Source organism: Tachyglossus aculeatus, chromosome 3 (assembly GCF_015852505.1).
Source record: "Tachyglossus aculeatus isolate mTacAcu1 chromosome 3, mTacAcu1.pri, whole genome shotgun sequence".
Lineage (NCBI taxonomy): Eukaryota > Metazoa > Chordata > Mammalia > Monotremata > Tachyglossidae > Tachyglossus > Tachyglossus aculeatus.
In genome coordinates this window covers 56,610,774-56,625,528 of record NC_052068.1, presented here as the reverse complement: position 1 = coordinate 56,625,528, position 14,755 = coordinate 56,610,774, and the positions used below count along the sequence as shown (strand labels likewise).

The 14,755-nt window shown below is 43.6% G+C and overlaps 1 protein-coding gene and 1 non-coding gene across 3 annotated transcripts in view; both read left to right on the top strand.

Annotated features, from left to right (window-relative positions):
- The first annotated feature begins 461 nt into the window (after positions 1-461).
- Positions 462-599, top strand: LOC119926248. The gene has a single exon (XR_005450137.1). It is a non-coding gene; the product is annotated as a small nucleolar RNA SNORA7 (small nucleolar RNA).
- Positions 600-14,074: 13,475 nt separating this feature from the next.
- The window catches only part of GDNF (glial cell derived neurotrophic factor), a 60,005-nt gene continuing 59,324 nt past the window's right edge, over positions 14,075-14,755 (top strand). For both annotated transcript variants that reach the window (XM_038743881.1, XM_038743880.1), the window contains exon 1: positions 14,075-14,267. The gene's annotated coding sequence lies outside the window, so the exon portion shown is untranslated. The remainder of the gene's footprint in view (positions 14,268-14,755) is intronic.

Here is a 14,755-nt window from a genome sequence, read left to right as displayed (position 1 = left end):
GCAATCGTTCTGGTAGTTTTGCCAAAGAGTTTTTTTGGTAAGAATATGGAAGTGTTTTACCATTGCCTTCTTCCATGCAGTAAACTCAAGACTCCGCCCTCAACTCGCTTCCATATCAATGCTGCCCAGCACAGGTGAGTTATGACTAGTAGCAGATTGCCTTCCACGTGCTTGCCACTGCTCAAGCTAGGAATCAATTAATCAATAGTACTTATTGAGCGCTTACTGTGTGCAGAGCACTGTAGTAAGTGCTTGGGAAGTACAAGTTGGCAACATATAGAGACAGTTCCTACCCAACAGTGGGCTCACAGTCTAAAATGGAATGGAATGAATAGGCCTCTTCTTGACTCTCCCTCCCATGGCCAAGACTTGAAGAGTACTGAAAACTCTCCAGGTGTGATCCTGAGAGGAGATAGGGGAATAACTGACAATAAGATATCCAACTAGCTACTGTATAGTGACCCCTCTCAGGGTCGTACCTGGAGAGTTTCTAGTCCTCTACCAGTCTTGGCTACGGGAGGGAAAGTCAAGCAGAGGCCTATCCATTCCATTCTTAGCTTGAGCAGTGGATAGCGAGTGGACGACAATCTGCTACAAGTCAAAACCTACCCGCACTGGGCAGCACCAGTATGGAAGAGAGTTGAGGGCGGTGACTCGAGTTTATTGCACAGAAGGTGGCAATGGTAAACCACTTTCATATTTTTACCAAGAAAATTCTCTGGTTACACTACCTGAACAATTGCAGATGGAGGACGGAGCGTTCTGGGAGAGATGTGTCCGTGGTGTCGCTATGGGTCAGAAACAACTTGATAGCATAAGAGAAGACAAGACTGTATGGAGAGCTGAAACTGGGTCCCAAAAAGGATACAATACAAAGCTTCAGTGATACTGCTTCCTTTTTTTAAGTGGCATTTAAGTGCTTACTCAGTGCAAGTCTCTTTACTAAGCACTGAGATAGATACAAGACAGTCAGGTTGAACACAGTCCATGTCCCACGTGGGGCTCATAGCTTTAATGTCCACTTTACAGATAAAATTGCTGTACCTGGGTTATCTTAAGTGACTTGCCCAAGGTCACACAGCACCCACATGGCAGAGTCCAGTTTAGAACTCAGATACCCTGACTTTCAGGCCAATGCTCTTTCCACAAGGTCACTCTGCTTCTCAGCAACTATCCTCCAACTGCAGGTCGGCGTGGTACTCAGCAGACTTGAAGAAAGAGGCTTAGAGGTGATTGTGAGATTTAAGAGGAAACAGCAAAAACAGGAGGAAGTAAGACACAAACACAACAAGACTCTCCATCCCTGATTGGCCAGGCACACGCTTACTCATGAGTGGCTCCTTGATCCTTTGTGGGGTCTGTTTTGACTCTGAAGTACAGCAGTCTATCCATCAATGCTATCTTTTAATAATAATAATAATAATAATAATGGCATTTATTAAGCGCTTACTATGTGCAAAGCACTGTTCTAAGTGCTGGGGAGGTTACAAAGTCATCAGGTTGTCCCACGGGGGGCTTACAGTCTTCATCCCCATTTGACAGATGAGGGAACTGAGGCCCAGAGAAGTGAAGTGACTTGCCCAAAATCACACAGCTGACAAGTGGTGGAGATGGAATTTGAACCCATGACCTCTGACTCCAAAGCCCGGGCTCTTTCCACTGAGCCACACTGCTTCCCTAATCTTTTGAGCATTTACTGTATGCAGAGCACTATACTAGTCATCTGGGGGAGTACAATACTACACTATCGGGTACATTCCCTACCCACAACAAGCTTGTTAGCTCATTGCTGTAATAATATTTGTTAAGTGCTTACTGTGTGCCAGGCACTGTACTAAGCACTGGGGTGGATACAAGCCACTTCACTTCTCTGTTCCTCAGTTACCTCATCTGTAAAATGGGGATGAAGACTATGAGCCCCACGTGGGACAACCTGATTACCTTGTATTTACCCCAGCGCTTAGAACACTGCTTGGCACATAGTAAGCGTGTAACAAATACCATTATTATTGAGAAGCAGCTTGGCTCAGTGGCAAAAGCCTGGGCTTGGGAGTTAGAGGTTGTGGGTTCTAATCCCGGCTCCACCACTTGCCTGCTGTGTGACCTTGGGCAAGTCACTTCTCTGGGCCTCGGTTCTCTCATCTTACCTCCTTCCCTTCCCCACAGCACCTGTATATATGTGTATATGTTTGTACATATTTATTACTCTATTTATTTATTTTATTTGTACATATCTATTCTATTTATTTTATTTTGTTAGTATGTTTGGTTTTGTTCTCTGTCTCCCCCTTTTAGACTGTGAGCCCACTGTTGGGTAGGGACTGTTTCTATATGTTGCCAATTTGTACTTCCCAAGCACTTAGTACAGTGATCTGCACATAGTAAGCGCTCAATAAATACGATTGATGATGATGATGGTCCGTCAAATGGGGATTTAGACTGTAAGCCCCATGTGGGACAACCTCATTACCTTGTATCTCCCCCAGCGCTTAGAACAGTGCTTGGCACATAGTAAGCGCTTAGCAAATACCATCATTATTATTATTATTACTGCTACAAGCAAATCAGGTTGGATCTAGTCCCTGTCCCAAATGGGGCTCCCCATTTTACAGATGAGGGAACTGAGACCCAGAGAAGTGAACTGACTTGCCCAAGGTGACAGAGCAGACAAGTGGCAGGGCCGGAATTAGAACCCACAACCTTCCAACTCCAAGGCCCGTGTTCTGTCCATTATGGCATGCTGCTTCTCCTATCATAACCAGCCTGCAAGTCTCAGAGGAGCGCCAAGAAAAACATGTTTTGGTTAGTGAACTGAGGGCAAGTTCTTAACTATAGTTCAAAACAGAAGTTTGGAAGGGAGGACTAGTTCCTGGTTTAAAAAAAAGACAACCCTTCCAGGCCATGCTCTGAGTTTATTCTTTCACAAAATGCTGCAATACTATTTGAAGGCATCAAACAAGACTATGAATACGCAGACATTCCAAAGAGAATCTGTGAAGATTAAGCAACATCCATTCAAATGCTGCCAACAAGTACAGGGTTTTCAGGATATTAAAGATTCCTTGTGTTTTTTACATGTTGTAATTATCTTCACCAATCACTTGTACTTAAGAACTTACTGCATGTGGAGTACTGCACTAAGCATTTGGGAGAGTACAGCACAAAAGTCACATTCGCTGCCCACAGTGAGCTTGAAAGTCTGGAGAGCACATGAGAATGTACAAGTTTCATTTCTGTAAGGAGCAATGAAGGAAAAACCACGACTATAAAATGATTAAAAAAGCCAAGACAGGTTACATATTGAAGATGCAAAAATTGACAGGTAATTAAGAACTCACTCCTCTGAAACCCTGGGTTTTTCCTTATTTGTAGTTTTGAGTATTTTAATCCCTTCCTCCCCACCGAAATCTTCAGAGATGCAAATATTCACCAAAAGCAAAACAAAATGGTTTTGTTCCACCTTGTTAACACTGATAAGTGCTACAAAATAGAACAGGAGCTAACTTTAAAGAGCCATATAAAGGCATTTAAACCAAACTTGTATTTAACTTACCATTATCCACACATCTGGGAGAAGTTTTCCTGAATCATGGGTCCTTTCTAGAAGTCCATGAATATTACAATTTTTAAACCAACTACTAGCTCCCCATACCCAACGGTTCTGAATTTATCAGCTCCCTCCCCTGCCTCTCAAAGTAGTAATTACCCAACTCCCAGGGCTGTGCTGACATCTCATGTGATATGAGGATACAAGCAACAAAATAAACACAAACAGCTGTGCTAATTCCAGCAGCCTCCAAATCCCCAGTGGAAATCAATGTTTGCTGAATCAAAAAGATTCATATTGGTGGGGAAGAATAAAAAAATACCATTGATTAGAGAATAAATCCTTCAGAAATTACATTCTACAGTGCCCATGGGGCATCATCTAATACTAAAAGAGAAAAGTAAGGATCAAAGTTACAGGATTATAAAATACTGGCTGAAGGTGTAACTCTCCCCACCACCACCAGTTCCCAATAGTGATAGAAACAAGAACAATTTTTGTGATTGTAATAATAATAATAATGGCATTTATTAAGCACTTACTATGTGCAAAGCACTGTTCTAAAGCACTGGGGAGATTGCAAGGTGATCAGGTTGTCCCATGGGGGGCTCACAGTCTTAATCCCCATTTTACAGATGAGGTAACTGAGGCCCAGAGAAGTGAAGTGACTTGCCCAAAGTCACTCAGCTGACAATTGGCAGGGTCAGGATTTGAACCCATGACCTCTGCCTCCAAAGCCCATGCTCTTTCCAATGAGCCACGCAGTCACTTTTCCACACAGGATTTTGAAGGGGCTTTAGGTAGATTCTGGGGTTGTGCTTTCTTTTCAGGTTTCTGTATACTCTATATTCCTATCATGAATGGAAGCACCTTTACCGATACACACCTCCCTAGCCCTCTGTTACATAGATTGCTAATTTACCTTTGGTTGTCTGGAGGTAGAGTGAGGGAGAGAATAATGTTTTCCCTCTCCAGACTGTCTCGAAGAAAATGAATGAGAGACAGTCCAGTTCATCTTGCAACTATAATGTGCTATATATATAATAGTGATACCTTAGAGTCCTATAGCTGCTTTCCTTTTCAGGAACTCAAAGACCTCCATGTGGGGTCAATTCAGGGTGTAAATTACTCCCCAGGAGAAAGTTAATAGGGTTGGGAGATACTTTAACTCTTTCGGCCTCCGGGGATATTTAGGGCACTGAAATGGGGATTTAGTGCTATCTAGAGCACTGAAAGAATATAGCAATTTACCCAAGAGTCATCTTGGTATTGGATACAGTTAATTCAGGGATTTCCCATGATTGATACTAGTTAGTTAATTATGGCTTTTACTAAGCATTTACTCTGTACCAAGTCCACTGCTAAGCACTAAAATAGGTAAAAGAAAAGCAAATCTGAGTGAGCCCTGTCCCTCATGGGGCCCCCGAACTAAGCAGTAAGGAGAGCTCTATTTTACAGAGCAGAAAACTTAGGATCAGAGAGGTTTAGTGACTTGCCCAAAGTCACTCAACTGATGAGTGACAAAACTGGAACTAGAATCCAGGTCTCCTGATTCCTAAACCCATGCTTGTCCCACTGGGCAGAAGTGGGATTTAATTTCTCAAAAGTCTCAAATTATGATTATTTTTGTTGAACCCACACAACATGAATGAGGCTGTTTTAAAAGGACAGTGGTCCTTTCATAAAAAAAAACTGTGTTTCTTTTTAAATTGGGGTGAGTTGGGGTGTTCTTCTCTCAGCATGAACTCATTACTCTATCAGAGACTACTGGCTTGCTGTGAGCCCCTCAACTAAACTAGGGAGAGAGCCCCTTCTAGACTGTGAGCCCGCTGTTGGGTAGGGACTGTCGCTATATGTTGCCAACTTGTACTTCCCAAGTGCTTAGTACAGTGCTCTGCACACTGTAAGCGCTCAATAAATATGAATGAATGAACTAATCAGAGGCAGACGTGGACTCCTGGTACCCGTCAAAGTGCTCTTAGCCAGGACCCTCTAAGACACTTCCTCTTGGGCAGCTATACAAACAGCGCAACTCACTTTTGTAGGGTACTTTTTCAAGAGTGGCAATATAATTCATTCACACTTGCAGCACCAGGCAGAAAGTCACCAGTATCATGACACAGGCCTCGTTTCTCTAATCCTAATAATGGTATGTGTTGAGTACGTACTATGCTCCAAGCACTGTGCGAAGTGCCAGGGTAGAAACAGTATATGCAGATCAGACTCAGTCTTCGTCTCGTAGGATGCTCTGACACCAAGTAGAAAGGTATTTAAACCCCAGTTTGCAGATGAGGAAACCAAAGCTCAGATAAATGAAATGACTTCGGCAAGGTCACACAACAGGCCAGTGGCAGAGGTAGAATTAGAACTCAGGACCTCTGACTCCCGTGCCTGTGCTGTTTCCACTAGGCGATGTTGCTTCCCTAATGACTAATTCTCATTTCTTTTTGTACCAACTTCAACTCCTCAGAATTCTTTACTGCTCACCCAGTATAAATTATTTTTCTGCTTATATAAGTAGTAGTGGAACATTCACTGAGTGCAGTACGCTGCTCTTAGTGCTTGGGAGGTGCAACAGAATGAGGAGCCATTTTCCCTGTCCACAAGTTGCTTGCACTCTAAATGGGGGAGGCCAACAAAAATGTTTATTATTATCAATAATAATAACAATAATTATGTTATTGTTGCATAGTAGCATAGCTTATGGTTGTGTAGTTTTGTGGAAAGAGCACTGGCTTGGGAGTCAGAAGTCGTGGGTTCTAATCTCAGCTCTGCCACTTGTCAGCTGGGTGACTCTGGGCAAGTCACTTAACTTCTCTGTGCCTCAGTCACCTCATCTGTAAAATGGGGATAAAGACTGTGAGTCCCATGTGTGACAACCTGATTACCTGTTCACTCTTTATAACAGTGCTTGGCACATAGTAAGCACTTAACAAATACTATCATCATCATTATTATTACTATGTGCCAGGCACTGGGGGTAACCAGAAATAAAAAATTGGAATGCACTTAGAAGTGCAAGTGCTGAAGATGGAAATAAATTCAGAAGTGCTAATAATAATAATTAAGGTATTTGTTTAGCGCTTACTACGTGCCAGGTACTGTACTAAGCACTGGGGTGGAGACAAGAAAATTGGGCTGGACATGGTCCCTGTCCCATGTGGGGCTCAAGTTCTCAATCCCCATTTTACAGATGAGGGAACTGAGGCACAGAGAAGTGAAGTGACTTGGCCAAGGTCACACAGCAGACAAGTGGAGGAACCGGGATTATTGCAGTGCCATGTGCACAGTAAAGTGCTCAATAAATACGATTGATTGATTAGAACCCATGACCTTCTGGCTCCCAGGCCCCTGCTCTATCCACTATGCCATGTGGTTTCTCTAAGTGCTAGAGATAAGTAATGAGACAAAAGAAATTAATCCGGGAAGGCTCCCTTGAGGAAGTAGGGATTTTAGGAGGGCTTTAAACATGAGGAAAGTTGTAGTCTGCCAGATGTGTAGGGTGAGAGGGAGTTCCAGGATGGGGGAACAGAATGAGCTGTTAGAGAGAAGACAGCAAGGTACTTTTAGAAGGTTATCTTAACAACAACAACAATAATAATAATAATAATGGCATTTATTAAGCACTTACTATGTGCAAAGCCCTGTTCTAAGCGCTTTGGAGGTTACAAGGTGATCAGGTTGCCCCACAGGGGGCTCACAGTCTCAATCCCCATTTTCCAGATGAGGTAACTGAGGCACAGAGAAGTGAAGTGACTTGCCCAAAGTCACACAGCTGACAGCCTCTACTTAGAGTGACTTCTCGATTTGTATTAAAGAGCTAATCTAAACAAGAAGGGTCCAGGTCATCAACTTCACAGAGATTTGAATGAAACGAATGCCAACTTGTACTTCCCAAGCACTTAGTACAGTGCTCTGCACACAGTAAGCGCTCAATAAATACGATTGAATGAATGAATGAATGAATGAATGAATGAATGAATGAATGAAACTTGGTTTTTAGGTAAGCTGGGACGATTGCAGTTTCATTTCCACATAGGAATAGGAATAATGGTATTTGTTCAGCGCTTACTATGTGCCAGGCACTTACTAAGCGCTTGGATGGATACAAATAATTGATCAACTTGGTCACAGTCGTTGTCCCACACGGGGCTCACAGCCTTAATCCCCATTTTACAGATGAGGGAACTGAGGCACAGAAAAGTTAAGTAATTTTAAGTGATTAGAACCCAGATCCTTCTGATTCTCAGATCCATGCTCTATCACACTAGGCCACAAGGCAAGAGGACTGAAGCCGTTGGAGAGAAAGCTCATTAGCACTGCGGCCCAGGTCCTCACTATTACTTAAAAACTAACCCCTCCGGCGTCAAACCTGCAGGAGGTAAGAACCCGGTTTAGCTTCGTCGTCAAATCCAGGAACATCACTGGTGGTGGTATGCAGTTATGAAGGAATGCTTTCACCCGATTGCCACAGCGTCACTGAACAAACCACTTTAGGTTCTTAGTAGTTTTCAGGGCGTCCACTTAGAGTGACTTCTCAATTTGTATTAAAGAGCTAATCTAAACAAGAAGGGTCCAGGTCATCAACTCCACAGAGATTTGAACGAAACGAATGCCAACTTGTACTTCCCAAGCGCTTAGTACAGTGCTCTGCACACAGTAAGGGCTCAATAAATGCGATTGAATGAATGAATGAATGAATAAATGAATGAATGAAACTCGGTTTTTAGGTGAGCTGGGACGATTACAGTTTCATTTCCACATAACTTTAAACCTCAGTAATGTCAGTAAGAATAATCTTCCTCCCACACTAGCTTCAGTGATAGCTCTCCAAAGCAGCTAATCTCTGACTTTTATCAAGACCTCAATAATGCATGCTTTTATGCTTCCTCTAGACGGTAAGCTCTTTGCGGGCAGGGAACGTGTCTATCATATCTGTCGTATTGTACTCTCCCAAGCACTTTGTACAGCGCTCTGTGCACAATAAGCACTCAATAAATATCATTGATTGATTATTTGATCCGCTCCCCCTACCCTCCACATACATTTCCTCCATCAATTGCCTGCACCATCTTCCTGAAGATGCATACTTTAAAAACAATTAAATAAGCCATAAATACCAGAGGTAGATGTAGGGTAAACCGAGACTGTTGACTCTTTGTACGGTGGTCCGCAGCTAGTGAAATTGTTGTCGGTCAGTCGTATTTATTGAGCGCTTACGGTGTGCAGACTCTGTACTGAGCACTTGGGAGCGTACAATATAACAATAAACATTCGTTCATTCATTCAATCATATTTATTGAGCCCTTACTGTGTGCAGAGCACTATACTAAGCCCTTGGAAAGTACAATACAGCAATAAAGATATACCATCCCTGTCCACAGTGGGCTAACAGTCTAGGGGAGGGGGAAACAGACAATGAAACATCAAAACATCATAGAAATCCTCCATCCTGCTCAGCTGAATGCCGAAGAAAAGTGCCGTCAGCCAGTTGAGTTAGGAAATACTTCGTGAAACATACACAAATCACCAAGGTGAGGCTCATTCCATCCGCATTTCGATGCGTGAAATCAAAGCGCTTCAGGAAATACAATGGACGCGGTGTTTGAAACATCGTCAAAAAGGATGCACTTTGCAAAATGCAATATGAATCAGTAGCATGAGATTTTCCTTTCGATCACGCAGGTCATTTCTGCTGCACGGAGTCAAACTGTTTCAGGAGAAGGACACTTCTTGACTTCATCTTGACTTCTGGATCAGAGCAGGGGTCCTTTCCGTAAACTCATTATGGGCAGGGAACGTGTGTCCGCTATTTCTGTTGTATGGTCCTTTCCCAAGCAGCTAGTCCAATGCTTGGCATTAAAAGAAACGCTTAATAAATAATAATTATGGTATTTTCTAAGTGCTTACTATGTGCCATGCACTGTAAGCGCTGATTATGGCATTTGTTAAGCACTTCCTGTGTGCCAGGCACTGTTCTAAGCGCTGACTATGGCATTTGTTAAGCGCTTACTGTGTGCCAGGCACTGTTCTAAGCACTGATTATGGCATTTGTTAAGCGCTTACTATGTGCCGGGCCCTGTACTGAGCTCTGGGGTGGACACGAGCAAATCGGGTTGGACACAGTCCCTGTCCCACGTGGGGCTCACAATCTTCATCCCCGTTTCACAAACGAGGGAACTGAGGCACAGGGAAGTGAAGTGAGTTGTTCAAGGCCACCCAGCAGACAAGTGGCAGAGTCAGGATTAGAACCCAGGCCCTTCTGACTCCTGGGCCAGTGCTCTACCCACTAGGCCATGCTGCTCCTCTACCCCAGCAGCATGGGAAGCAGCCTGAGAAGCAGCTTGGCTCAGTGGCAAGAGCCTGGGCTTGGGAGCCTGAGGTCATGGGTTCTAATCCCACCTCTGCCCCTTGTCTGCTGTGTGACTTTGGGCTAGTCACTTCACTTCTCTGTGCCTCAGTTACCTCATCTGGAAAGTGGGGATTAAGACTGTAAAACCCACGTGGGACAACCTAATCACCTTGTATCCCCTCCAGCGCTTCACACATAGTAAGCACTTAACAAATACCATCATCATTATTATTAAATACCATCATGATTATTATTATTATTACCCCATCGACCGATGATGGATCATTTAGAACAGTGCTTCATACATAGTAAGTGCTTAACAAATATCATCATCATTATTATTAAATACCATCATCATTATTATTATTACCCCATCGATCGATGATGGATCATTCAGAACAGTGCTTTGCACATAGTAAGTGCTTAACAAATACCATCATGATTATTATTAAATATCATCATGATTATTATTATTACCCCATCGACCGATGATGGATCATTCAGAACAGTGCTTCGCACATAGTAAGCACTTAACAAATACCATCAAAATTATTATTATTACCCCATCGACCAATGATGGATCATTTAGAACAGTGCTTTGCACAAAGTAAGCGCTTAACAAATACCATTATCATTAATATTAAATACCATCACGATTAGTATTATTACCCCATCGACGGATGAAGGATCATTTAGAACAGTGCTTCGTACATGGTAAGCGCTTAACAAATACCATCATCATTATTATTAAATACCATCACGATTATTATTATTACCCCATCGACCGATGAAGGATCATTTAGAACAGTGCTTCGTACATGGTAAGCACTTAATAAATACCATCATCATTATTATTAAATGCCATCACGATTATTATTATTACCCCATCGACCGATGAAGGATCATTTAGAACAGTGCTTTGCACATGGTAAGAGCTTAACAAATGCCATCATAATTATTATTAAATACCATCACGATTATTATTATTACCCCATCGACCAATGAAGGATCATTTAGAACACTGCTTCGCACATGGTACAGTGCTTCGTACATGGTAAGCGCTTAACAAATGCCATCATCATTATTATTAAATACCATCACCATTATTATTATTACCCCATCTACCGATGAAGGATCATTTAGAACAGTGCTTCGTACATGGTAAGCGCTTAATAAATACCATCATCACTATTATTAAATACCATCACGATTATTATTATTACCCCATCGACCAATGAAGGATCATTTAGAACAGTGCTCTGCACATGGTAAGCGCTTAACAAATGCCATCATCATTATTATTAAATACCATCACGATTATTATTATTACCCCATCGACCGATGAAGGAACATTTAGAACAGTGCTTCGTACATGGTAAGCGCTTAACAAATGCCATCATCATTATTATTAAACACCATCACGATTATTATTATTACCCCATTGACCGATGAAGGATCATTTAGAACAGTGCTTCGTACATGGTAAGCGCTTAACAAATACGATCAACATTATTATTAAATACTATCACCATTATTATTATTGTTACCCCATCGACCATTGAAGGATCATTTAGAACAGTGCTTCGTACATGGTAAGCGCTTAACAAATACCATCATCATTATTATTAAATACCATCACGATTATTATTACTACCCCATCGACCGACGAAGGATCATTTAGAACAGTGCTTCGTACATGGTAAGCGCTTAACAAGTACCATCATCATTATTATTAAATACCATCATGGTTATTATTATTACCCCATCGACTGATGAAGGATCATTTAGAACAGTGCTTCGCACATGGTAAGCGCTTAACAAATACCATCATCATTATTATTAAATACCATCACGGTTATTATTATTACCCCATCGACCGACGAAGGATCATTTAGAACAGTGCTTCATACATGGTAAGTGCTTAATAAATACCATCATCATTATTATTAAACACCATCACGATTATTATTGTTACCCCATCGACCGACGAAGGATCATTTAGAACAGTGCTTCGTACATGGTAGGCCCTTAACAAATACCATCATCATTATTATTAAATACCATCATGATTATTATTATTACCCCATCGACTGATGATGGATCATTCAGAACAGTGCTTTGCACATAGAAAGCACTGAACAAATACCATCACGGTTATTATTATTACCCCATCGACCGATGAAGGATCATTTAGAACAGTGCTTCGCACATGGTACGTGCTTAACAAATGCCATCATCGTTATTATTAAATACCATCACCATTATTATTACTACCCCATCGACCGATGAAGGATCATTTAGAACAGTGCTTCGCACATGGTACGTGCTTAACAAATGCCATCATCGTTATTATTAAATACCATCACCATTATTATTACTACCCCATCGACCGATGAAGGATCATTTAGAACAGTGCTTCGCACATGGTACGTGCTTAACAAATGCCATCATCGTTATTATTAAATACCATCACGATTATTATTACTACCCCATCGACCGATGAAGGATCATTTAGAACAGTGCTTCGCACATAGAAAGCACTTAACAAATATCATCACGATTATTATTATTACCCCATTGACCGATGAAGGATCATTTAGAACAGTGCTTCGTACATGGTAAGCGCTTAACAAATACCATCATCATTATTATTAAATACCATCACGATTATTATTATTACCCCATCGACTGATGAAGGATCATTTAGAACAGTGTTTCGCACATGGTACAGTGCTTCATACATGGTAAGCGCTTAACAAATGCCATCATCATCATTATTAAATACCATCACGGTTATTATTATTACCCCATCGACCGATAAAGGATCATTCAGAACAGTGCTTCGCACATGGTACGCGCTTAACAAATGCCATCATTGTTATTATTAAATACCATCACCATTATTATTACTACCCCATCGACCGATGAAGGATCATTTAGAACAGTGCTTCGTACATGGTAAGCGCTTAACAAATACCATCATCATTATTATTAAATGCCATCACTGTTATTATTATTACCCCATCGACCGATGAAGGATCATTCAGAACAGTGCTTCGCACATGGTACGCGCTTAACAAATGCCATCACCGTTATTATTAAATACCATCACCATTATTATTGCTACCCCATCGACCGTCGAAGGATCATTCAGAACAGTGCTTCGCACATGGTACGGGCTTAACAAATACCATCACCATTATTATTACTACCCCATCGACCGTCGAAGGATCATTCAGAACAGGGCTCCGCACCTAGGAAGCGCTTAACAAATCCCATCCTCGTTATCCCTCATCCCATCGACCTCGGCATTCCTGGGCGGATTCCCGTCCAGGCCAACCTCCCGTGACGCGCTCCCGGCAGAAACGATGTGAGCCTGTATTTGGGGAGGGACCGTCTCTATCAGTCGCCCAGGCGCTCAGTCCAGCGCTCCTCACCCAGTGGGCGCTCAGTCAGTAGGACCGAACGGATGAATGAAAATGATCTTACGGCCGGGGAACCGGGATTTTGACCCAGGCCGGTCACGTTACACCATCAGAGGGGGAAGGCAGGCCTGGGAAGACTCGAGCAGAGCCGGGGCCGTGTAATAGACGCTAAGAGGGGGCCGTGACTTCAGCCTGCAAGCATCTGGAGCCCGTCTGGTCCTGGCTTTGGGGCTTGGTGTTTAGGTCCGGGAGGCGAATCAGAGGAGCCCCCGAGGGTCACGTCAGAGGGGGGGACCGTCCTATTTAAGCATCTCCCCCGGAGGCCGGGCCTGGCATTCAGGCTTCTCCTGCTCTTAGGGCAGCTCCGGGATCTACCGCTCTGCAGCTGGCAAGCCCCTGCCCCTGCCCCCAGCAGAGAGAGAGAGAGGCAGTGGGAGAGACGCCCCCGGAGAGACAGGAGGGGAAGGGACGGGGGCCACAGAAAAAGGAGGAGGGGGACCTGGGAGTGCGGCTGGAGGGAGCCTCCTCCTGGAAGCCCTCCTCCTCCTCCACCTCCCCAAGGCCTTCGTGGTCCCGGGAGCCCCGATGCCTCCTCTGGGCTGCCCTCCGGGGTTGATGGGGTGGCCGGCGGCCCTTTCTAGGCCGGACGAGGAGCTCCTCCGAGGGGGCGGTGGGGGCGGCCCCGGCCCCCGGCTGCCCTCCTGCTGACCCCCCCCGGGAGAAGGACCCGGCCTTTCCCCTCCACCCGGGCGGCGGTTGCATCGCACGGGACGAGGGAGCAAAGGAAAGCAGCCAGGACCGGTCGCCGCTCCCACCGGCATTCCCGGTTTTCCCGGCGGATCAGCCCAGCCGCCCCCCTCTGGGGGGGGGGGGGGCACCCCCTGCATCCCCCCCTTTCCCGGAGTTCATGTCCAGCCGGGGGTCGACCGAGCCCGGAGCAGAGGTAAGGATCCCACCACCCTGAGTGGGGGGGGGGACTCCCTGGGCATCATCATTTCTATCCTATTTATTTTATTTTGTTGGTCCGTTTGGTTCTGTTCTCTGTCTCCCCCTTTTAGACTGTGAGCCCACTGTTGGGTAGGGACCGTCTCTATGCGTTGCCAGTTTGTACTTCCCAAGCGCTTAGTACAGTGCTCTGCACATAGTAAGCGCTCAATAAATCCGATTGATTGATTGATTGATTGATTCATCCTTTTAATAATAATGTTGGTATTTTTGAAGCGCTTACTACGTACAGTGCTCTGCACATAGTAAGCGCTCAATAAATCCGATTGATTGATTGATTCATCCTTTTAATAATAATGTTGGTATTTTTGAAGCGCTTACTATGTACAGTGCTCCGCACATAGTAAGCGCTCAATAAATCCGATTGATTGATTGACTGATTCATCCTTTTAATAATAATGTTGGTATTTTTGAAGCGCTTACTAT